Below are 24104 nucleotides of genomic sequence, written 5' to 3' on the forward strand. Positions count from 1 at the left end.
TGACGTTTGTGTAAAAAGCGAACAAATACAGCTGTAATTTTTTTATATTTAAGATAGCAAAGTTTTTACGAAGCTTTAAAATAAATTTATCTAAATGAAAGTGTGTTCGGAACCTCAATTTGGGTACCTCGCAAAATAGGCGTTACGCTGTGGTCTTACCGTGATTTAACTCCAGTCAAGTACTGTATTCCTCTTTAAAACGTGTAAATACAGTAGGTTAACCCTTTTACCACCAAAGGATGTACTGGTACGTTTCACAAAACTCATCCCTTTACCCCCATGGACGTACCGGTACGTCCTTGCAAAAAAAATACTATAAATTTTTTTTTTTCATATTTTTGATAATTTTGAGAAAATTCAGGCATTTTCCAATAGAATGAGACCAACCTGACCTCTCTATGACAAAAAATTAAGGCTATTAGAGCAATTTAAAAAATATATATATACTGCAAAATGTACTGGGAAAAAAATAACCCCCTGGGAGTTAAGGGTTGGAAATTTCCAAATAGCCTGGGGTTAAAACGGGTAAGAAGTTTCACATCCTTGGAGGCGCCTGTTATCTTGACAAAACCTTAGGTTGAATAGTTTCACAGATGCTGATATATATTTCAATATAAGTAATTAGATAACATCGTCGCTGGCTACGATTAACAAATTTGAGTAAGTGTAAAGGTTGAATAGAATAGAAACAAAGGTTTTCCTGTTATACAGATTAGACGTCAGGTTTCGTCCAAAGGAAAAGGGTAAGTTTAAGTAGGTGAATTAATTTTTTCAAGTGAAATCGGGTTTCCAGGAAAAATATGATAGGAGGATATTGTTAAGCATGAACAATGATTTAAGGGGTCAATAAAAGTACTTGAGTACTGTGGGCTACATACTAAGTTTAATTGTCTGTGAACAGTCCACAGGCTAAACTGATGGCCCTTGAAATTTTGAAAGTATTGTCTTTATGTTAAAAATATGCCATAAAAAGAAAAAATGGTAAAAAAATCCTGGAATAAATTTTGCCAGGCATTTACTGTTTTAAAAACAGATATATTGACCTGAAGGACAATATTACAGTCACCAATCCCTAAAAGATAATAAAAAAGTAAGGTAGCAATTCGGGTCAACTGTATTTTACTGAAATATGGCTGAGAATTGTAAATTTTTCGTAGAATTTCCAATTAGAATTACGGGTTTTAGTGTACTTTTAAGTATTGTAACTATATAAAATTTTAAAAAATCAACTTGACAAATTTTAATATGTAAGGATAACTTTCCATGGTATATAATAACAGTTCCTTAATCTGTACCCTTCATCGTCTTTGTGAGTTATTTCAGAAGTAGGTTTGATAAGGGTGTCATGCTAATTTTATATTTATTTCAAAGTGACATAACTGCTTGTTTGACATAGCAAGAATCAAGATGAAACCATTAGGTTCACTACATGTTTTATTGAACCATTTAATGCCTACATTTTCAAAGTGTCTTACATGGTAAAAAGTTAACCTTGTGTATCAAATTTATTTAGTCATAGTCTTAGTCTGTTTTTCATCATTTTAACCATCAGTTGCTTCTTTATAAGGTAAGGTATCTGGTGTCAGTTCCTGTATCATCCGGAGAGATGCACACCTGAATGTTAGGGCAAGCCCAACGCACTGTGGTGCCCAGCCCAAGTAAATGGATTAAACTCTTGGTCCCTGCCTGGTATCAATCTGCCGCCATGTGAATGCTAGGCCACCGAGTTACCGAAGTACTAGCCTGGAGGTAAGTTATTGATGTAGCTCTTGAGAAACTTATCACTTTCATTGAATAATTTTCTTGTAGTTTCCATTGGTAATTACTAATATGCAACTGTGGATTAGCCAAAATTAGTCTGGTTGAATGATTTGTACCTTATAACTTGTCATGGTGCTGTTACAGTCACACACTGTAGGCTACAGTAGTGGAGCCATTGTGAAATTCTGTTGGCTATAAAGTTATGTATGCTAAGTACTACATGTTTTGAAAGCCATCATGTACCCTTTTGGGGGGGGGGGTGTTTGTAGATTTTTGTTGTCAAATGTTGTTACTGGTGAATATGGGAAATGTTCCAGAAAATGTTATGGCTATCAAGCCTGGATTGAGTCCTACTATATCAAGGCTGAGTTCTTGTGAGAAGTGCAATTCTGTACTACACAGCATAGTTAAATGATTAGGGAAAGACACACAAATGTTTACCCAAATTATATGATTCTTGTGATATTTATCTCTACTAGTGAAGTTGAAAGGCGGTTATGCTTCTGCTCCTGTATGTTTATTTGTTTGTTTGTTCGTGAACAGCTTCCTGGCCACAATATTAATCGAAGAATAATGAAACCTGCAGGGATTGTTATGTAAAAAAACTGGAAATGATTCAGTTTTGGATGGTTAGGGTCACTGTCGAGTAAAATGTCCAATTCATGTAATCAACCATAACTTTGGACATCGTTATCACAGAGACTTCAAACTTGGTTTATAAGTGTATGAAACAACACGCCAATTAATACATGTTAAGGTCAAGGTTGCGAAATAAGCTGCCAAGGGGGAGGTCGGCGTTCTTATTGAGTGTCCCTCTAGTTAGTCATTGAGATAAGTAGTTCAATATTGTCAGTTTGCTACTTTCTTGACGCTTCCTAAAGCAACTGCAGTGTTCCCCCTCATATTTGCCTGGCTGTTGAGTGACCTTAGGCCAGAATGGCCAGCCGTATGGCCCAAATTCTCTAAAAGCTAATGCTGTGCTTTTGCATGAGTTTCATACCCTAGGGTAAAGTGCAAATGATCAACAGTAGGAAAGGCTTATTTGTTATCGAAAATATTTCCATTGAATTATAGACTTAATTTAAATCAAGATATTTATAACCTGATACCTCGGAAGGAATTAAGTTTTCCTATACTCTTAGCTTGAATATGGCCATTTAACTAATGCTTTGTGTAAAACATTAACAATTGAACATATTTCATGTGAATGTGTGAAAAAGTGATGTCATTTATTGATATCAAATCTCTTAATCTTTTTTTTTTTTCAATCAACATATGTCTTGTCAATTGTAACCTTTTTATGATTGCATTATTTTCTCTTCATGTAAGAACAAACATCCAAACCAGTCTCATACGAGCTAATGTTTTTCAATATTAAACTTACCCGATAATCATGTAGCTGTCAACTCCGTTGCCCGACAGAATTCTATGGAGGGATACGCCAGCTATCACAATACTAGAAGGGGGTGTACTTACCAGCGCCACCTGTGGCCAGGTACTATAGTACTTCTTGTTGACACCTCCTCAATTTTTCCTCTGTCGTGCTTCCGGCAAGACGTTCTGGGATACGCTTATGTTCTTGGAGTATTTTCACGACTTTGGTGAAGTATTTCTCTTTGATTTCGGCTGTCGCTTTACTGGAAACCTTCTTATATTAGCTTAGATAGCTTTTATATAGTCCTGATTAACGGTTAACGATCTTTTGCTTGATTTTGAAACCCCACTTGGCTAACTCTTTGGATTCAAGATGTCTGACATTTCACAAGCCCCCTCTCATAGACGATGTAGGTCTTGTAATAGGCGTATTCCGAAGGCCTCGGTAGATCCTCACACCGCTTGTTCTGACTGTAGGGACAGGCCCTGTCAGTTAGAAAATCGATGTGAGGAATGCGCCGGACTTTCGGAACTTGATTTTGTCCGTCTTTTGAAATATTCAACTAAGTTAGAGAGAGGCAGAGTTAGGAGGAGTTCTTCTCACTCTTCACTTTTTTCCTCACCTCATGATCCCCTACCTTTTCCTACCCCTGTAGTGGCTACCCCCGAACCTACTATTTGCCCTCAGCCTGATATGTCTGTTGTGTTGCGTGCTATTCAGGCCTTAGGCGATAAAGTAGAGTCAGTGGTTAGCGATCATAAGTCTCTTATGGCCGAAGTCAAGGAGCTTAAGGTCAAGAGTGCAGTGGGTGGTATTAGTGCCAGTGCTGTGACGAGTGCTAGTGTCAGTGCAGTGCCAAGTGCTAGTGTCAGTGTCAGTGTGGTGCGTGAGGATACTTCTGTGCGCGCCAGTCGTCCTCCCAGTCCGGGACCTCTTGCAATCTCCCATGCCCAGGGGAGAAGCAATGTCGAAGGGCAAAAGGGTTCGGCAGGCCTTGATCGGCGCACAGAAGTATCCTCGGTGGTTGCGGGCGTGTCTTCCAGAGACCGTCACTCCCACCTGCAGACGATTGAGCCCGTCTTTTACTCGTCCGCTGATCAATTGTCAGGGAAGAAACGCTGGACTCAGGTCTCTAGACCACTCAAACGCAGAGTCCAGTATGCGAGCGCTCAACCGGGCTGCAGTCATTGGCTCAGCTCTGACTCGCCACAGTCATCAGTCGACTGCACTCCGCCCAAGAGGAGTAAGGTTCTGCCGCAACAGATCTCTGCTGTTCAGGCTTTGCCTCAGCAGACCGTAGTGTCTGCCGACCCCAAGTTGTCTCTTCTGCAGTCCATGCAGTCACAACTTTCGGTCTTGATGCGTGAGTGTCGAGCTGAGAAGGTTGCGCCTCCGCCTCCGCCTGCACTTGCTCCGCCTGCGCTCGCTCCGCCTGCGCTCGCTCCGCCTGACCGCAGTACCACCTGCCAGGCGTACGATGTTGAGCCACGTTCTGAGTTTACTGTTCCCAGTGGTGTTCAGCTCAGCAAGCTCAACCCTTGAGTTCAGCCACTCATGCCAGGAGTCAGCCTCCTCCACCCATGCGCCTACCTTCTGCTTCTGCTTTTGTTCAGCCTTTGCAGTCTGAGCCTCAGGTGTTCCCTCAACAGAGTCTTGAAGAGGAAACCGCTAATATTGATGTTCCAGCTCGTACTGACTCTGCTGTTCAGCATACCTTTCCGATCTCTTCGCTACACTCTGGTGATGAGGCGTCTGATGATGAGGCGGCACACCTGGATCCCTCATCAGACGTGGATGAATCCAAGTCTTCCCCGCCTTCTATTGACTTTCGTAAGGTCTTGGCTTTGTTTAGGGAGGTATACCCAGACCACTTTGTCTCTGCTATTCCCCGCTCTCCACCATCTTGAGTTTTCGCTGGGCATGCAGCCAGCTAAGTCTACCTTTACTAAGCTAGTCCTAGCAAGGTCCTCTAAGAGAGCGTTTAGGATCTTAGGGGAGTGGTTGCAGACTAAGCAGCACCTTGGCAAGACTTCGTTCATGTTTCCTCCGACTAAGCTCACTTCTAAAGCGGGCGTTTGGTATGCCACAGGAGAGGAACCAGGCTTGGGAGTACCTGCCTCTGCCCAGGCTGACTTCTCAAGTCTGGTAGACTCGCCTCGTAGAACTGCAATGAGGCGCTCTAAGGTTTGCTGGACCTTCTCAGACCTTGATCACCTTCTGAAGGGTGTTTTTAGAGCATTTGAGATGTTCAACTTCCTAGACTGGTGCCTGGGGGCCCTCAGCAAGAAGACCTCCCCTGCGGACAAGGATTCTGCCATGCTACTGATGTCCTGCATGGATAAGGCCATTAGAGATGGATCTGGCGAGCTTGCGTCGTTGTTTGTATCGGGTTCTTAAGAAAAGGGAACAGCTTTGTTCCTTCCTTTCCTCCAGCATTACACCTTGTCAAAGGTCTCAACTCCTTTTCGCTCCGCTCTCGAAGTTCCTCTTCCCCGAAGAGCTGGTTAAGGAATTGTCTGCTGCCCTGATACAAAAGGACACACATGATCTTGTAGCCTCATCGGCTCGTAAGACTAAGGTTGCTACCTCAGTCCCTAGGACTTATTGCACCCCAGTAGCTGATACTCCTGCTACGAGGTTCATACCGCCCTTTCGTGGTAGAGCCCCCAGCCGAGGAAGCTCCCGTCCAGACTCTTCCAGGAGCAAGTCTAGGAAAGGTTCCAAGGCCTCTAAAGGAAAAAACTGACTCTCCGCATCTCCAGACAGCAGTAGGAGCCAGACTCAAGAGCTTCTGGCAAGCCTGGGAAAAGAGAGGTGCAGACGCACAGTCTGTCAGTTGGCTGAGGGAGGGTTACAGGATTCCATTCTGCCTCAAACCCCCTCTGACCACATCTCCCATCAACCTCTCTCCCAACTACAAAGAAGAGGACAAGAGGCTAGCGTTGCACCAGGAGGTATCGCTACTTGTGCAGAAGAAGGCAGTGGTTATAGTCCGGGACCATCAATCCCCGGGCTTCTACAACCGTCTCTTTCTGGTGGCCAAGAAGACAGGAGGTTGGAGACCGGTGCTGGACGTCAGCGCGCTCAATGCGTATGTCACCAAGCAGACGTTCACGATGGAGACGACGAAGTCGGTCCTAGCAGCGGTCAGGCAGGAGGACTGGATGGTCTCGTTGGACTTGAAAGATGCCTACTTTCACGTTCCTATTCATCCAGACTCCCAACCTTTCCTGAGATTCGTTTTTGGAAAGGTTGTCTACCAATTCCAAGCCCTGTGTTTTGGCCTAAGCACAGCTCCTATGGTGTTCACGCATCTGATGAGGAATATAGCAAAATTCCTCCACTTATCGGACATCAGAGCCTCCCTCTACTTAGACGACTGGCTGTTGAGAGCCTCCACGAGTCGTCGCTGTCTGGAGAGTCTCAACTGGACTTTGGACTTAATCAGAGAACTGGGTCTATTAGTCAACATAGAAAAGTCTCAGCTCATTCCCTCCCAATCCATTGTGTACCTGGGAATGGAGATTCGGAGTCAGGATTTTCGGGCTTTTCCATCGGCCCCAAGGATAAGCCAAGCCCTAGGTTGCATCATGAGCATGCTGAAGAGGAGCAGTTGCACGGTGAGACAGTGGATGAGTCTCACAGGGACCCTTTCATCACTGGCCCTGTTCGTCGAACTAGGGAGACTCCACCTCCGCCCTCTTCAATTCCATCTTGCAGCTCATTGGGACAAGGGTTTGACTCTCGAAGCAGTCTCTATCCCAGTCACCAAAGAGATGAAGACCACTCTCTTGTGGTGGAAGACCAATCTCCTTCTCAGGGAGGGCCTATCGTTGGCTATTCAGACCCCCAATCTTCATCTCTTCTCAGATGCATCGGACTCGGGCTGGGGTGCGACCTTGAACGGACGGGAATGCTCGGGAACGTGGAACGAAGAACAGGGAACGCTCCACATCAACTGCAAGGAGCTACTAGCAGTTCATTTAGCCCTGCTGAACTTCAAGTCCCTCCTGCTAGGCAAAGTGGTGGAGGTGAACTCAGACAACACCACAGCCTTGGCTTACATCTCCAAGCAAGGAGGGACCCATTCGAGGAGCCTATACGAGATCGCAAGGGACCTCCTCATTTGGTCAAGAAGTCAAAACCTCACTTTGGTCACGAGGTTCATTCAGGGCAATATGAACGTCTCAGCAGATCGCCTAAGCAGAAGGAATCAGGTCATTCCCACGGAATGGACCCTCCACAAGAGTGTGTGCAACAGACTTTGGACCTTGTGGGGTCAACCTACCATAGATCTGTTTGCCACCTCCATGACCAAGAGACTTCCGCTGTACTGTTCCCCAGTTCCAGACCCTGCAGCAGTTCATGTGGATGCTTTTCTGCTGAACTGGTCCCATCTCGACCTTTACGCATTCCCACCGTTCAAGATAATCAACAAAGTCCTGCAGAAATTCATCTCGCACGAAGGGACACGGCTGACGCTGGTTGCTCCCCTTTGGCCTGCAAGAGAATGGTTCACAGAGGTACTTCAATGGCTAGTCGACATCCCCAGGACTCTACCTCTAAGAGTGGACCTTCTACGTCAACCTCACGTAGACAGGTTACATCCAAACCTCCACGCTCTTCGGCTGACTGCCTTCAGACTGTCGAAAGATTCGCTAGAGCTAGAGGCTTTTCGAAGGAGGCAGCCAGTGCGATTGCCAGAGCTAGAAGGGTTTCCACTCGTAGAGTCTACCAATCTAAGTGGGAAGTCTTCCGGAGCTGGTGTAGAGCCAATTCAGTATCCTCTACCAATACCTCTGTGACCCAAATAGCTGACTTCCTATTACATCTTAGGAATGAGAGATCCCTTTCAGCCCCTACGATTAAAGGGTACAGGAGTATGTTGGCTTCAGTTCTCCGCCACAGAGGTTTGGACCTTTCTTCCAACAAGGACCTTCAAGACATCCTTAAGTCTTTTGAGACTTCTAAAGAGCGTCGTCTATCCACTCCAGGCTGGAACCTAGACGTAGTCTTAAGGTTCCTTATGTCACCTAGGTTCGAACCTCTCCAGTCAGCTTCCTTCAAGGACCTTACCCTCAAGACTCTTTTCCTCGTCTGCCTTGCAACAGCTAAGAGAGTCAGTGAGGTTCATGCCTTCAGCAAGAACATTGGTTTCACGACCGAATCTGCAACATGTTCTTTTCAGCTCGGATTCCTAGCAAAGAACGAACTTCCTTCACGTCCTTGGCCTAGATCGTTTGAAATACCTAGCCTCTCCAACATGGTAGGTAACGAACTAGAGAGAGTTCTTTGCCCTGTCAGAGCTCTCAAGTATTATCTTAATAGGTCTAAACCTATTCGAGGACAGTCAGAAGCCTTATGGTGTGCCATCAAGAAACCTTCGAGGCCCATGTCCAAGAATGGGGTTTCGTATTATATAAGGCTTCTGATTAGAGAAGCCCATTCTCACTTAAAGGAGGAAGACCTTGCATTGCTGAAGGTAAGGACCCATGAAGTAAGAGCCGTAGCTACTTCGATGGCCTTTAATAAAAACCGTTCTCTGCAGAGCATAATGGATGCAACCTATTGGAGGAGCAAGTCAGTGTTTGCATCATTTTATCTTAAAGATGTCCAGTCTCTTTACGAGAACTGCTACACCCTGGGACCATTCGTAGCAGCGAGTGCAGTAGTAGGTGAGGGCTCAGCCACTACATTCCCTTAATCCCATAACCTTTTTTTTTAACCTTTCTCTTGAATGCTTGTATTGTTGTTTTTTTATGGTTGTTACGGTAGGCTAAGAAGCCTTCCGCATCCTTTTGATTTGGCGGGTGGTCAATTCATTCTTGAGAAGCGCCTGGGTTAGAGGTTGTGTAGAGGTCCTTTAGTAGGGGTTGCAGCCCTATATACTTTAGCACCTTTGGGTTGATTCAGCCTCCAAGAGGAACGCTGCGCTCAGTAAGGAAGACGAACTTAAAAAAGAGGCAGAGTAACGGTTCAATTCGACTTCCTTACCAGGTACTTATTATTTCATTGTTATTTGAGATAACTGTTATATGAAATATGGGATACTTAGCTATCCTTTAATCTTGTACACTGGTTTTCACCCACCCCCCTGGGTGTGAATCAGCTACATGATTATCGGGTAAGTTTAATATTGAAAAATGTTATTTTTATTAGTAAAATAAATTTTTGAATATACTTACCCGATAATCATGATTTAATTGACCCTCCCTTCCTCCCCATAGAGAACCAGTGGACCGAGGAAAAATTGAGGAGGTGTCAACAAGAAGTACTATAGTACTTGGCCACAGGTGGCGCTGGTAAGTACACCCCCTTCTAGTATTGTGATAGCTGGCGTATCCCTCCATAGAATTCTGTCGGGCAACGGAGTTGACAGCTACATGATTATCGGGTAAGTATATTCAAAAATTTATTTTACTAATAAAAATAACATATTGGAATCGGTATTACGTTAGATTTAATTATTTTCTCTACACAAGAACAAACTCCAAAATTAGTCCTGTACAAGCTATAGATTGGAATAAATAGTTTAGTTGCACTATGGTTTTAAACTACCAGACATTTATTTATGGCTACTTTCTACTAGGTAGAAAGAGTGGAAGACATTAGCCATGGTAAACAGCTCTTATGGGAGAAAGACACGCCGATAAACAAACCATTGCCGTAAGGATAGAAGACACTTTACCCAAAGCAGGTGTTATAGAAAACACTCCAATATCAAATCATTGTTTTCCAGTCTTTGGTAGTGCCATAACCTCTTTACCATGGTCTTCCACTGTCTTTATTTAGATTTCTCTTGCGTGAAGGTACACTCAGGCATACTATTCCTTTTTAATTATTTTCTTTCCTCACTGGGCTATTTTCCAGTCTTTGGTTGTGCCATAGCCTCTTTACCCATTGTCTTCCACTGTCTTGGGTTAGAGTGCTCATGCTTGGAGGTACACTCAGGCACACTATTCATTTTTAATTATTTTCTTTCCTCACTGGGCTATTTTCCAGTTGGAGCCCTTGGGCTTATAGCATCCTGTTTTTCCAATTAAGGTTGTAGCTTAGTAATAATATGGTGCATTGCTCCCAGCATCTAATTATTGCCTCTCCCCGGCATACCCAGGTCATCTCGGATAGTTGATTTAAAGAGGGAAGACAGCATTAGAAAGGAAATGAGGAAGTGGGTAACCAAGATATCAGATTTTTTATTTGTAATGAACACAGAGTTGGTTAAATTAAGTATCGAATTTAATATAAAAGCAGTGTATAGAGCAATATAATTGTTTAATCCATTTAAAAAAGGAAATTAATAGATTGAGTGTTGTATTGGATATTTCTATGATTTCTGAATAAGACAAAAAAAAATTGTATTTTTTAATGCAAATCGACCGTGAAGTGTATAGAGTCCAATAGATTTGAAAGGTATTATGAGGACTAGACTGAGAATTGTCCTAAGGCATTCACAGAGGTCACCTTTGGTAACAGAACCACAATTTCAACAGCAGTTTCAGCTCCGACCTCAGTGAAGGATAACAGAAAGGTCATGATCGACTACTATGTTGGGTTATAAAAGGGACAAACTGGTTTCTCAACCCTAATGCCTGATATTTTGGCCAAGTATCATAACAAGATAGAACTTCTGTATTTGTTATTAATATACAGAAGGTGCTCAACTTAATGAACACACATTCAGATAGACAATTCAAACTGAAATCACAAAATTTAGATAGTGACAAAAGTTCATCAGGAAATAAAGTAATAAAACAATATTTGTTTACTTTTGCAGCTGAAAATTGTAGCCATGCGAGTTGAGTGAATCCTACATTAGGGCAAAATTTAACATAATTTGAATTATCATCAGCTTTCTGGAACCTGTTAAGTTTGTTAATTGAGGACATTCTCTACTATTTGAAAGGCCCAAGATTGAAAGATAATATAGGATAAGGTTATTTTTTATACAAATGTGTTCAACTATATTAATACTGCAATTTAAAACTAATGATTTTATGTGAAATTTGCAGATGGAGTCTTTCAACACAACTTGTTTTCCCTCATGAGGGTGGATTCTCGACTGACCTTTTTGGGTCCAATAACTCCATAATTAAAAGCCCATATACTGGGGCTCATACCAGCATTAGCAAGAAGTAGATGTCACGCCTAAATACAGGTGGAGAAGAATTGCCCAAGTAAGTAAAAAAGAAATTTCCATTTGACTTCATAAACCCTGCAGTCTTATCCTAGGTATCCTTTCTCTCGTATCATATTCCAGTGATAAATTAGGAAAGCTTTTTCAACAGGGCCTGTTGTTTAGCTAGCAATAATAATTGCATTAGGTGTTGGAAGTAGTTAAATCCATAGTTACCATAATTACAGGGGTTCATACCTGCATTAGTAAGAAGTACATGTCACGCCAAAATACAGTTGGAGAAGAATTGCCCGATTAAGTAACAAAGAAATTTCCTGTAGTCTTATCCTAGATATCCTTTTCTCTCGTGCCAGATTCCAGTGATAAACTAGGAAAGCTTTTCCAACGATGCCTGTTGTTTAGCTAGTAATAATAATCCTGTGTTTGATGTTGGAAATGTTGAGTCTATGTATGGGTTTTGGAACAGGGTAACTCTTGTTCTGTATGTTTGGAAATATACAGATCAGTATAATTTCTACAAGGTAAAATTGCTAATACTTCCCAAAACTGTGAGGGGTTTAAAACAATTGCACATGAGACCTTTTTGCTTTCATATTTGGGTAGACTTTATTGAACCTCAACATGGCCATCACTGCCTGCTTTTAGTGTGGGATTCAGCAATGGACTTTTTGAAGTAATTTAAACACAAATTTGTTCTGTAACTGGAATACAAACCATGCTATTTAATAGGGGTATTACTTTCGGCGTAGCTGAAATGACGAGCCATTAATTTTTAACGTAGGTTTACTACCCACACCACTAGTTAGTTAGGGGTAGCTTGCTCCCCCCCTCTCACACGTGTGCTTGAGCCCACTTTGCTCTCGGCTCGGATGGTAGCCATTTAGTGCTTGCTTTTTTTTTTTTTTTTTTTTTTTTTTTTTTTTTTTTTTGTGTGTGTGTGAAGATGGCCTCTGCGATTATGCGCACCTGCCCTGGGTTTCCCGACTGCCCCTGTGGAACATTCATGTCGGCGGTCGAGACCGATCCTCACGCCCTTTGCCCTTCCTGTTGGGGCCAACGGTGTGATAGCAATAACAGGTGTAGGGAGTGGGCTAATCCCCAGTGGGAGAGGTTTTCGCGACGACAAGAAGTCCAAACGGGATATTTCTCCTTCGAAGGTTTCTTTGAAAGGAGAAAAACCCAAGGCCTCTTCCGTTGCCCAAACCTCCTCTGAAGCTCCCACTCGGTCAGTCTCTTTCGAGAGACCATTGAGTGGTAGCGTAGACCGGTGTACTGTTTACCAAACTCGGGGCTCGAGAGATGACGTTGCTTCCCCTAGCGAAGCAGCTCCACCTCTCCCCCCGGGGGAGGATATGTCACTAATCCCCCTTTTTGAGCTTTGTTCCTCCTTGGGGCTTCAGGGTATGCCCTCCAAGGAGGTTTTACTTCGTCCACGTCTTTTTGTCCAATGTCTTTTCGTCCGATGGACGTTTGATCCAACGACATTTGGTCCAATTTCTAAAGAAAACAAGCGTTTCAAGGGATTGTTATTACCATTTACTTCAGTTCTGTGTTAAAAGTTTAGACCTTATTGGATTTTATTATAAAGTAATTTGATCCTTTTCTAATTACTCCATTTGTCATGTGTAATGGCCTTGTTGGACCACAACACACACTAGGTCTACAGGACCATAAATAATCAATACTTAGGTGTTCAAAAGGCAGCAATCCACAAAGGTGGAAGCAAGCCCAGGTAAATGCAGCACAAGAATAACTCAAGGGGGATAACAAAACAATGAAATAAAATCCAATATATATTACAATTCAATAAAATTCAGAAAATAATAGCTAGGCCTCAGCATTAACATTAAATAAAAAATACCACTTACGAAACATATACCCAAATTATCACGCAACACATTCAACCTCTGAAGGAGGAAAGGGGCCCCAGAGAGGAATAGAAAACAACGAAAAGAAAGGAATAACCTAAATTTTACATGCTAACGGATGATGAGATGATGAAGGTCTCCTCCCATAAGTATTTCAATAAGAGCAGCGGACGGCAACTCAATACCATTATCGAGCTCCAACAGAAAATTAATCTGACACTGCAGCACAGCCGTAATCATACTCATTCATGATCATGGACGCCGGATCCCCGTAATCTTGGTCAATACTTTACAAGAAATGAATGACACTCCTTACCGTAGCTAAGCGAGGCCCCTCTGGCAAGTACTGCACCAGAGGCAATAATAAAATGGCAGAGATGTGAAGTAACGGCCAGCTGATGTGAAGATATATATATATTCGTTCAGAGACTTGCTGTAAATCCAGAGGTAATAGGCTCACAAATCAGGGTGCAGATACCAACTGCCTGCAGCTTGGAAACCCGGTCTTAAGTCAACTCAGCAAAGCCAAAATATGGAGGGGAGAAACAGGGAGGATTAGTCAACAAGACTATACAAAAATACCGCTGGAGTGAGGAGACCCCTACTAACAAGAAGGCGAACTAACCATGAACTTTACAGCCTTCAAAAAAGAAAGAGGAACTTAAAAACTAACCTAAGTAAGCTAATACATTATAAAAACCTAAGGCTTACTTACACATGCTTAACATTCTCTTTTTCCATCTGTCTTCAGTATGGTACTATATATATAGTGTGCTGCAAGTTTAGTACTACAGTTTCTGAATCTGCCTATCCCGAAATGGCAAAGATCATACCATCAACAAAGAAAAAAAGAAAAGTAGTAGATGAAAATAATTACATCTACGATTTTCATTCAATAATACAAAACTTGGAAAAGAACACTGGAGGTGTGAGAAAAAGCAGCTGTGTTCAGTGCGCATTCACACGGTTATGGAACACAATGTACCAAAAATTTATTTATTCTTCTGGTCAGCACCTTCATCCCTCATATTTAGATGCATTGCATGCTAGAAAAGCAGTTGCTGAAATTAAGGAAGAAGCTATTGAAATCATAGCAGTAAGTTCGCGTAGTATATTATCAAGAGAGTTTACAGAGATAACTGAAAATACTTGTTCCCAGCTCCCTCGCATCCAAGTACTTTAAAAGACTATTCAAAGGTGCCGACAAAAGCATTCCGGATTCCCTGCCAATCCAGTGGCTAGACATGGATTTGAAATCCCTGCCGAATACGGTAAACTTGATAATGGTGATCAGTTTCTAAGATGTTGTTCAGGCATCGAGGATCATCAAAGAATTCTTATATTTGCACCCGAAAGAGCTCTCGAAGATATACCATCATATTGTCATTGGGCATGTGATGAGACAAAAAAAATTGTGTCGGAACAGTGGTATCAACTATTTTGCATTCAGGTACAAGTTAATGGTAGCAGTTTCCCTAGGGTCTTTACATTACTGCAGAATAAAACTAGGCAGACATATGAATCGGTTTTCGATCAATTGAAAATTATGCAACCTAATGTAGATCTAATTAATCTCATGGCAGATTTCAAAGTTGCGATTCCTAAGACATTTAAATCATTATTCCCTAATTCATCCATCGGGGCATGTTTGTTTCTTTTGGGCAGCCCATATTTAGAAAATTTGTTGATCTAGGTCTCAAAGAAAAAAATAACAAACACACTGAATTCTGTCTTAAAGTAAGATTTTTTTCAGTATTACCATTTCTCCCTACTGAAGGTGTTAAAGAGGCCAATGAGGAATTGACAGACGATGACAAAGTACCTTCCAAAATAATTGCTCAAAGTAAGATTTTTTTCAGTATTACCATTTCTCCCTACTGAAGGTGTTAAAGAGGCCAATGAGGAATTGACAGACGATGACAAAGTACCTTCCAAAATAATTGCTCACTTTGATGTGACTTACATGGGAGTCGTAAGAGGGTTTGGTGCGAGAAGGAGAGATCCATCTATTTTCCCATTAGATGTATGGAATGTTAATGAGCGTATTCTTCAAGATTTACCCAGCACAAACAATGCTGCAGATGGGTTTCATTCCGCTATAAAATGTTCTGCGGGTTTAATTTTCTATTGGGCAAGTTATGGATTGAATTGGGTTTTTTCTTTATCTTTTATGATTTGAAACGATTTCAAATTGGACCAAATGTCGTTGGACCAAAAGTTCATCGGACGAAAAGACATTAGACAAAAAGACGTGAACGAGATGTTGTCGGACGAAAAGTCGTTACACTCTGTCAAGCAATCGCCATCACCGACAGAGGTTAGTACTCTGTCTCTTGTCGACGTCGTGGTGTCAGGTATCCAATGCGGTATCACCCATCACCTCTGCCTCTTCAAACCCTACGGTAGCTGACGGCTTAGTTTCTCCCATTCCTGTTCAACCATCGAGGGAGAAACTTAAGTCCAACAGTCTCTCCTGCTAGTGTTTCTTCCCCTCGGAGGAGTTCACTTACAAGAGACTCCTCTTCGGAGGACTGCAGAAGGTCAGCTCGCTGACCCTACGGTCCCCAGAGGGCACATTCGTCGCAAGGCTCGCCTTCCTCTTCGCCAGAGAGGCCTTCCTTCACCTGCGGTGAGGAGGCGCCTCTTCGGTTCAACATCTTCGATGCAGTCCCCCGCAGAGGAGCCTCGACATCGATCACCAATCACTGTTCCTGCATTGGTCCTGGACCTTTCTGCAGATCGTTCGCGATCTCCTTCGGTGGAAGATCGTCCTGTTAAAGGACACGTCGACCTTCCACCCGACAGACCTGCCGACCTGCCATCACCGTTCTTATATAAACATAGCAAGGTTTCATCTGTGCACGGTAAGGCGCGCCAACCAGATACGCGCTATGCGTCAACGAAACCTTACGAGCGCGCTATAGTAACTCGTCAGGCCCCGTCAACAAACCCTAACACAGGGCATCAAGGGCGTATGCACCAACACGCACATACATCCCAACAGGAGTCCAGCTCTTCTGTGCGCTTTGTACGCACTCATGCACATACGCGCCCACGTTCTCCTGCGCGCCAGGCCTTGCCTGAACCTAAGCATACGCGCTTACGCCCAGGTGCGCACCAACCCTCACCTGCGCGCCAGCTCTCTCCCGCGCCGGCACTCACACCCAGTGGTTATTTCTCCTGCGCACCCACGATCTACTGATCTGGGCTCTACTGGGAAGTCAACTATAGTGACATCTCCCTTGTTCCAGCGCTCGCCATCGCCCACACGCATCCGCAAGGATACGCTCGCGCACTCGCCCATCCTCTCCTACAGGTTCACGCCCACATTCTAACGCGCGCCCACGAGCAGCACAGGCTTCAACTGTGCGCCCGTGCGCTAGGGGTCTTTCTCCTGCGCGCGCCCTACGACTGGTACAGGCACGCGCGCACTCGACACCTTGATCCTGCGCGCCCACAGTCTCCTGCACGTGCTCCTGTGCGCCATCAGTCTCCCGCACGCGATTCCCAGTATTCTCCCTCGCACGAGCGTCAATATCTTCCCGCCCGCGAGACTGCTGAACTACGAACGGCAAGGTCGCCATAGCCTCATTCCCCTCCCCGCAAGCGCATACCAGCGCGCATAGTGGGAGAAGGGAAACATCTAGAGGGGTCCGGGATCCCAAAGCCTTTTCAGGCAAACCCACCAATGATGAGAACTCCTCCCAGGGATCTTTCAATCCCTGTCCCTTCAAGGGGTATGTCTGACAGCGCGTGTGTCGGCCAACAGCCCTGGTTCGGTGCACTGATTAGAGCCATAACACAGGCGTTCAAGCCTGTCTTCTCTGAATTGGGGCACAGATCCTTGGCTGCTTCTACCCCTTTGAAGAGAAAAAGAGGAGTTCCAGACGCGGTAACTTCTCCAAGGGCAAAACTGACTCCACGCAAGCCTTCGAGGCAGGTTCCTTCTTTCCCCCAGACTCACTCTCCTTCCCTTACGGACGAAGATTTTCCGTTCTCGGGAATCACGCGAGGAGAGACTTCCCCCATCGCACCAATGAGGGAAACCTCTCCTCGCGTCGAGATGTCTTCTCACGTGGGGACTGAAAAGAACATGCCATCCTCGTCAATGTTGGAGTCCTACATCCTTCCCAGGAAGGAATCTAAGGACTCTAAAACATTACTGAAGTCTTCTACTAGGACTAGGATGGAGCCAGCTAGCCACTCGGAGAACATCCGCGACTCTCCCCAAGAAGAGCCTTTGGGGACAGGAGACTTCGCTGCAAGTCCTACATCAGAAGGAGACCAGCAAGAGTCAGAACATGCGTTTTGGCAAGTTCTGACTCTGAGGGCTCTCAAGTTTTCCGACCCAGAGATCCCTCCTCGAGAGGGCAAGGACACGGTCTTGGACCGTGTCTTTGGTACTCAGAAACCCTCCAAGACCAGTGCAGCACTGCCCTGGTCTCAAGGGGTTAAGAGTACCAGGGACAAGGTCTCTCTACAGCTCTCCGAGATGTCCTCCTCCAACCATTCCAGTGCCACCAACAAGCTCCTTCCACCTCCTCGCGTACAGCAGAGGAAGTACTTTGAGATCCTTAAGGAGCCTTGTTTAGCTCTTCCCCTTAGCCCTTCCCCTTAGCCCTTCCCCTTCACCACTCGCTGGAAGAGCTTACCAGGGGAGTCCCTTTTGAGAGACTCTCCAACCGGCAGGTCTCATTTCCTGCAACCCAGATCTTTAACCAGGACATCTGGTTGGGGGACCTTAGGTATCCTGATACGTTCTGAGGATTTCTCCAAATAACGTACCAGGAAAGCTAATGAGACCTTTCTTCTCTCAGGTACACGCACGATCGAGTTTCTGGCCCACCAAGTCTTGAACTTGTGGGCAAATACCATTCTGAAACGTCGGGATGCAGTAGCTGAGAGATTTCATCAGAAGGTCGCTAGCACCGAGATCAATAGGCTCAGACATTCCTCTCTAGAGGGATCCATCTTGTTTGAGCGTAAGGATGTGGAACAGGCCGCTGAGAGGTGGAGGAAGTCTCATCAAGACTCCCTCCTTCATAGGGCTTTAACATCTAAACCCTATAAGCCTCCAGCACCACACCAGTCCTGTCCAGTCAAGACCGCTAAAACGACGACAGCAGCGAAGACCGTGGTGTCTAAGCCCTTTCCTGTCAAAGGAAGGAAAGTCAAAAAGTCCTCCAGGGGAGGCAAGAATCCTAGAGGGAGCAGCTGAGGCCGCAAACGCTAGGATAGCCAGTCCCCCTGCATGTCCACCAGTGGGGGGATACCTACAAAGTTGCTCAAACAGGTGGAAGCAACTCGGGGCCGATTCCTGGACAATTTCCGCGATCAGTCTAGGATATCGTGTCCCGTTCATAACATCTCTACCTCCCTGACAACAAATCCAGTGTCATTGAGCTCCCTTGCCATGGGATCGGCAAGGGGGCAAGCCTTTCTGGCAGAAGTCCAGACCCTGTTAAAGAAGGGCACTCCCCAAGAGGTCCTCGACGAATCTCGAGGCTTCTTCAGTCGACTCTTTCTTGTAAAGAAGGCGTCTGGAGGCTGGAGACCAGTCATCGACCTCTCAGCTCTGAACAAGTTTGTCAAACAAACTCCGTTCAGCATGGAGACGGCGGACACGGTCAGACTAGCAGTAAGACTGCAAGACTTCATGTGCACACTGGACCTAAAGGACGCGTACTTCCAGATCCCAGTCCATCCGTCTTCAAGGAAGTACTTAAGATTCAGCCTAGACAACAGAAAGTACCAGTTCAAGGAGCTGTGCTTCGGTCTCTCCACAGCACCACAAGTCTTCACCAGTGTTTTCACCCTAATATGATCTTGGGCACACAGGATTGGCATCCGTCTCCTCCGTTATCTGGACGACTGGTTAATCGTAGCAGACTCGTTGTCATCCCTTCTTCAACACCGAGACAAAATTCTGAGACTTTGCCAAGATCTGGGGATCATGGTGAATCTCGAAGTCCTCACTGCTTCCCACTCAAAGACTGGTATACCTAGGAATGATTATAGACACCAATCTCCACAAAGCTTTCCCATCAGACAACAGGATAGCAAGGCTGAGGAAGGTCGCAAGACCTTTTCTCAGACGAGAACTTCTTCCAGGTCAATCGTGGTTACGTCTCCTCGGTCACCTTTCATTGCTGGCTCGTCTAGTTCCCAACGGTCGCCTCAGGATGAGATCCCTCCAGTGGCAACTCAAGTCCCGGTGGAATCAATGGTACGATTCCCCGGACATCCAGATCCCCATGGGACCTGCGGAACTGACGGATCTCCAGTGGTGGGTGGCAGACGAGAACCTACGAAAAGGAGTAGATCTTTTCGTCCTCCCCCGGGATTTGATGCTGTTTTCGGACGCTTCAAAAAAAAGGGTGGGAGCCCCACGTGCTGCACCACACAACCTCAGGCCTCAGTCAGAAAAGTACCTCCATATAAATCTCCTAGAGATGAAGGCCGTCTTTCTGGCCCTTCAACAGTTCCAACAGTACCTGGCAAGTCACTCTGTGGTGGTGATGAGCAACAACACCATAGTAGTGGCCTACATCAACAAACAAGGAGGTACTTTTTTGCAGCAACTATCCCATCTAGCAGTAGAGATACTGAGATGGGCCGAAGTCCACTCGATACCACTATCAGCATGCTTCATTCCGTGCAAAAGTAATGTGCTTGCCGACAATCTGAGCAGAGCTTCTCCGATAGTGAGTACCGAGTGGTCTTTGGATCATCTAGTAGCCAACAAAGTCCTGACTTTGTGGGGTTCTCTGACTGTGGATCTTTTCGCAACGGCCCTGAACTTAAGGCTCCCGCTGTACTGCTCCCCAGTCCCAGACCCCAAAGCTCTCTGGCAAGATGCTTTCCAGCAACGGTGGGACAACATCGACGTTTACACCTTTCCCCCGTTCTGTCTGATGAGGAGGGTACTCAACAAGACCAGAACATCGGTCAATCTTTCAATGACCCTCATAGCTCCGCTATGGCACCACGCGGAATGGTTCCCAGACTTTCTGCAACTCCTAACGGAGCTACCAAGAAAACTCCCTCCACGACACAATCTACTCAAACAACCACATGCCAACATCTTCCACAAAGCCATAGGTTCACTACGACTTCACGCCTGGAGACTATCCAGTATCTCTTCTCTGAGAGAGGATTTTCGCAACAAGTTGCTGTCAGGATGTCTGGACACCTGCGAAAGTCTTCGGCAGCAGTCTACCAGGCTAAGTGGAAAGTCTTCTGTGGTTGGTGTCGTGGAAGGGGTATCTCTCCACTTGATGCCACTATTACAACGATAGCTGTGTTCCTCGTCTATTTGAGGGAAGAAATGCGCCTTTCAGTCTCGGCAGTGAAAGGCTATCGCTCAGCCGTAAGTCTAGCCTTCAGGCTGAAAGGAATGGACATTTCTTCATTGCTAGAACTTTCTCTACTCATACGTAGTTATGAACTTACCTGCCCTCAGTCAGAAGTGAGCCCTCCCCCATGGAACATGGTTCGAGTTCTCAGGTCTCTTAAGAGACCTCCCTATGAACCATTACGCCAGTTATCAGATCACCACCTAACCTGGAAAACGGTATTCCTGCTAGCTTTGGCCTCGGCTAAGCGAGTCAGCGAACTTCATGGTCTCTCGTATTACATCGCCTATTCAAGGGGATGGGGGGGGGGGGGGTGGTAACGTTCAGCTTCATCCCTGAGTTTATTGCTAAGACTCAGAATCCTGGAGTGGCGGATCCTCGATTCGACTCCTTCCGGATTTCTAGTCTCCATTCTGTAACAGATGACCCAGACCATCTCTTACTATGCCCATTAAGGAGCTTGAGGCTGTACCTCAAAAGAACAGCTGCAGCCCGTCCTCATGTGCCAGCTCTATTCATCAGCACAGGAAGGACTAAGAGGAGGGTCACCAAGAACGCCATCTCTGCGAATGTAGGGTCATTGACCTGGCCTTGAATCCAGACCCTCCTCCATCACGTCGCCCTAGAGCACATGATGTCAGGAGCATAGCTACGTCCCTGGCCTTCAAAAGAAATTTTTCAGTGATGTAGGTTCTTCAAGTGGGGGTGTGGAAACGTCTAACAACATTCACATCCCACTACCTGCAAGACTTGACCCACGGGAGACTCAATACGTTTGCTATCGGCCCTGTGGTGGCTGCACAACAGCTAGTTTAAAACATCAAGCTCCTTATTGGACAAGTAGCAGAAGGTTGAGGGCATTGTTACCCTGTTTAAGTCTGCATGAATGAAAAGGTTTGACTGGCCCTTATTCTTTTCTTCATCATCCCCTCTCTTGGGGAAGGCAGCATCCTGGGTTTTCTGCATAGCTGACCTCAAACCACTGTAGGTAAACCATGCTCCCTTGTGTTCCTAGCATTAATATTAATACTGTTACGTCCCCATACCCTAACGAGGTGGTATTGGGAGAGTCCTAGTCTACAAGTTTCCATCTAAAGAACTTCAGAACAACTTCCTAGGACGAGTCACACTTCATACCTTCACACACAGCTTGCGTAGGTCGCAGTCCTTGTGTAGCAAGGTTTTAGCGAGGTGCGGGGACTCCTTATTTCTTGGGTGCTTACACACTCAAATAACGAGCCCCCGGGCAAAGCCAAAAGCCAGACTGGCTGGGACGTCCACCCTTCCTAATGGGTGAGTCACCCCTATTAAATAGCGTGGTTTGTATTCCAGTTACGGAACAAATGACAAATTCGTAGATAATTTGTATTTTTCCTAACTATACAAACCTTAGCTATTTATTCAAACTTGCCCGCCAGCCCTATCCCCCTTGAAGTCCTACCTCCAAGCAAAGTGAGCTCAAGCACAGGTGTGTGAGGTGGGGGGGGGGGGGGGTAGCAAGCTATCCTCCCCAACTAGCGGTGTGGGTAGTAAACCTTCGTTAAAAAGTAATGGCTCGTCATTTCAGCTACGCCGAAAGTAATACCCCTTTTAAATAGCTAAGGCTTTTATAGTTAGGAAAAATACAAATTATCTACGAATTTGCCATGTTTGATTAAAGTTGTATCAATTCTTCCCAAAGTTCATGAGCATCACCCACCCTCCTCTCAATGCTGTGTTGGAAAAGTTCCTTTAGCTATAGACAGACTTTCAGGTTGGAGTAAGTTGATGGGAACAAGGGTAGTCATGCATTCACCTAGGTAACCTCCTGATAGGGCAACAACTTTGCATGCCTGGGAGCAGTAAACACGTCAGCTTATAACAAGAGCATCAGCCATAGAAAATTTTATATAAAGTTTAGAATTTGGGGCTTTCACTTCAAGAGCACTGAACTTCGTTCAAATTCATTATCTATTAACCAAGTTATTGTTTCTTTGGAACCAGACCAAAGACTGACTCCTTGTTGAACCTTCCCATGATTAGATACCATTTTGTTAAAAAAAAAAAGGGGGGGGGCTAAGAAAGCACAATAACATAGAGTAATACCCCACTTTAGGTCAGTTTGATGTGCGTCTTTCAACTTTGTCGCTTGTCCTTGTGTTAGACATGAAATGAAATCCACATTACTTCTGTTCTTACAATGAAAATGAATGACGATTACTGTACAATACGTACTGTACTTCACATGGAAGCTTATTGATGTAGGTATTTCATTTTCATTTAATCGTAGCAGATTATAAGATTTATGTTCACTACTTATTAGAGAACTTATAAATCACTGTATAAGGCAAAAGTCCTACATGCATTGGAAATAACTTTGTCTTTTCTCTTGTGTATTATGGTGTATTAATAAATAAAAGGACGGTGTATGATCTAAAGACATTGACTGTATTGTAAAGCATGTATAGATAAATGATGCCTAGAAACTTTAGTAAGGGGTGGACAAAAATACAAAACTAGGAAGGGGGCTGCGGAAGTTGAGCCTTTATAAGGTTGTGTATAAGGTAACTAAGTAACCATCTGTAATAACATCTTTTATTAGTGAGACTGATTATTCTGAGGAATTTGCAGGTTATTGTTATTGCTACAAGCCAAGTTGTAAACCTTGATGGGGGAAGCAGAATACTACGTCATAAGGTCCCCAAAATAAAGACAGCCAAGTACAGAAAAAGGAACTGGTAGTCAGTAAGTATAAAGAGGAATTATAATATCTGTTCATATACTAAGGAGGACAGTAATGATGGTTTTATAGGTATCATAGTATAAATAAGGAAAGGGAATATAGCACAGAGTAACCACCATTACTGTACTTTTGTGACCTTGCGACTAAACCTCTACATACTGTATTCAACATCGTGAGTTGCGGTACGCATCACAGTAAGGTAAGGATACATCTTACAGGGTACAACTAAAAGTACTTACATCAAATGTCATCAATATTTACTTTAAGATTATAGATACCATAGTAAAATAAGAACTGACATAGGGCTTAAGTTATGGGAGTTGGAACTGTATCTTAATCGTGGCATTGCTACATTTCGTAGTTACTGTATATCTCCTTAGTTGCCAAGGTGTGTTAAAATTCATGAAGCCAACTGTATAGATTTTGACATATCTTCAGTAAATTTCACTTTATTTGGTGTACAACCATCATGGTTGAGAACTGGATTGTGTGTGAAGAGGCAAGCTGCCAGACTTTTATGGTCGTGGTTATATTGAGGAAGCTTAGAACAATTCTTCAGTCTTTGTATATCAAGGAATTGTATTGACAATTATTTGATAGGTGCATTACAAATTGTACGGTTACACGTAAAAAAGAAAATCACTTGGGAATTTAGTTTGATTTGTAAATGACAGTTGGTTTTTATTGTAACCATTATAATTTTTCCTAATGAGCAAATGTTTTATTAGGATAACTATTGTTTCGAATGAATCCGATCAACAGAAATGAATTCGGCCCCCCTTGGAGAACAGGAATAAAGGACCACTGTGGGAATTTGAAAATCTTCAATACACCACTTAGGCTATACTTATTACCCTTATAGAGTTAGAAGTGATAATATTCCTTC

General features: G+C 44.3%; 1 long non-coding RNA gene across 2 annotated transcripts in view; it reads left to right on the forward strand.

Moving 5' to 3' along the window:
* Nucleotides 1-24104, forward strand: part of LOC137652131 (uncharacterized) — a 38210-nt gene that overhangs the window by 6484 nt on the left and 7622 nt on the right. The window contains exons 2-4 of one of the 2 annotated variants that reach the window (XR_011046200.1): nt 1568-1749; nt 11149-11313; nt 23107-23417. This is a non-coding gene — a long non-coding RNA (uncharacterized lncRNA). The remainder of the gene's footprint in view (nt 1-1567; nt 1750-11148; nt 11314-23106; nt 23418-24104) is intronic. The other variant, XR_011046199.1, reaches the window with a different exon arrangement.

This window comes from Palaemon carinicauda, chromosome 13 (assembly GCF_036898095.1).
Source record: "Palaemon carinicauda isolate YSFRI2023 chromosome 13, ASM3689809v2, whole genome shotgun sequence".
Lineage (NCBI taxonomy): Eukaryota > Metazoa > Arthropoda > Malacostraca > Decapoda > Palaemonidae > Palaemon > Palaemon carinicauda.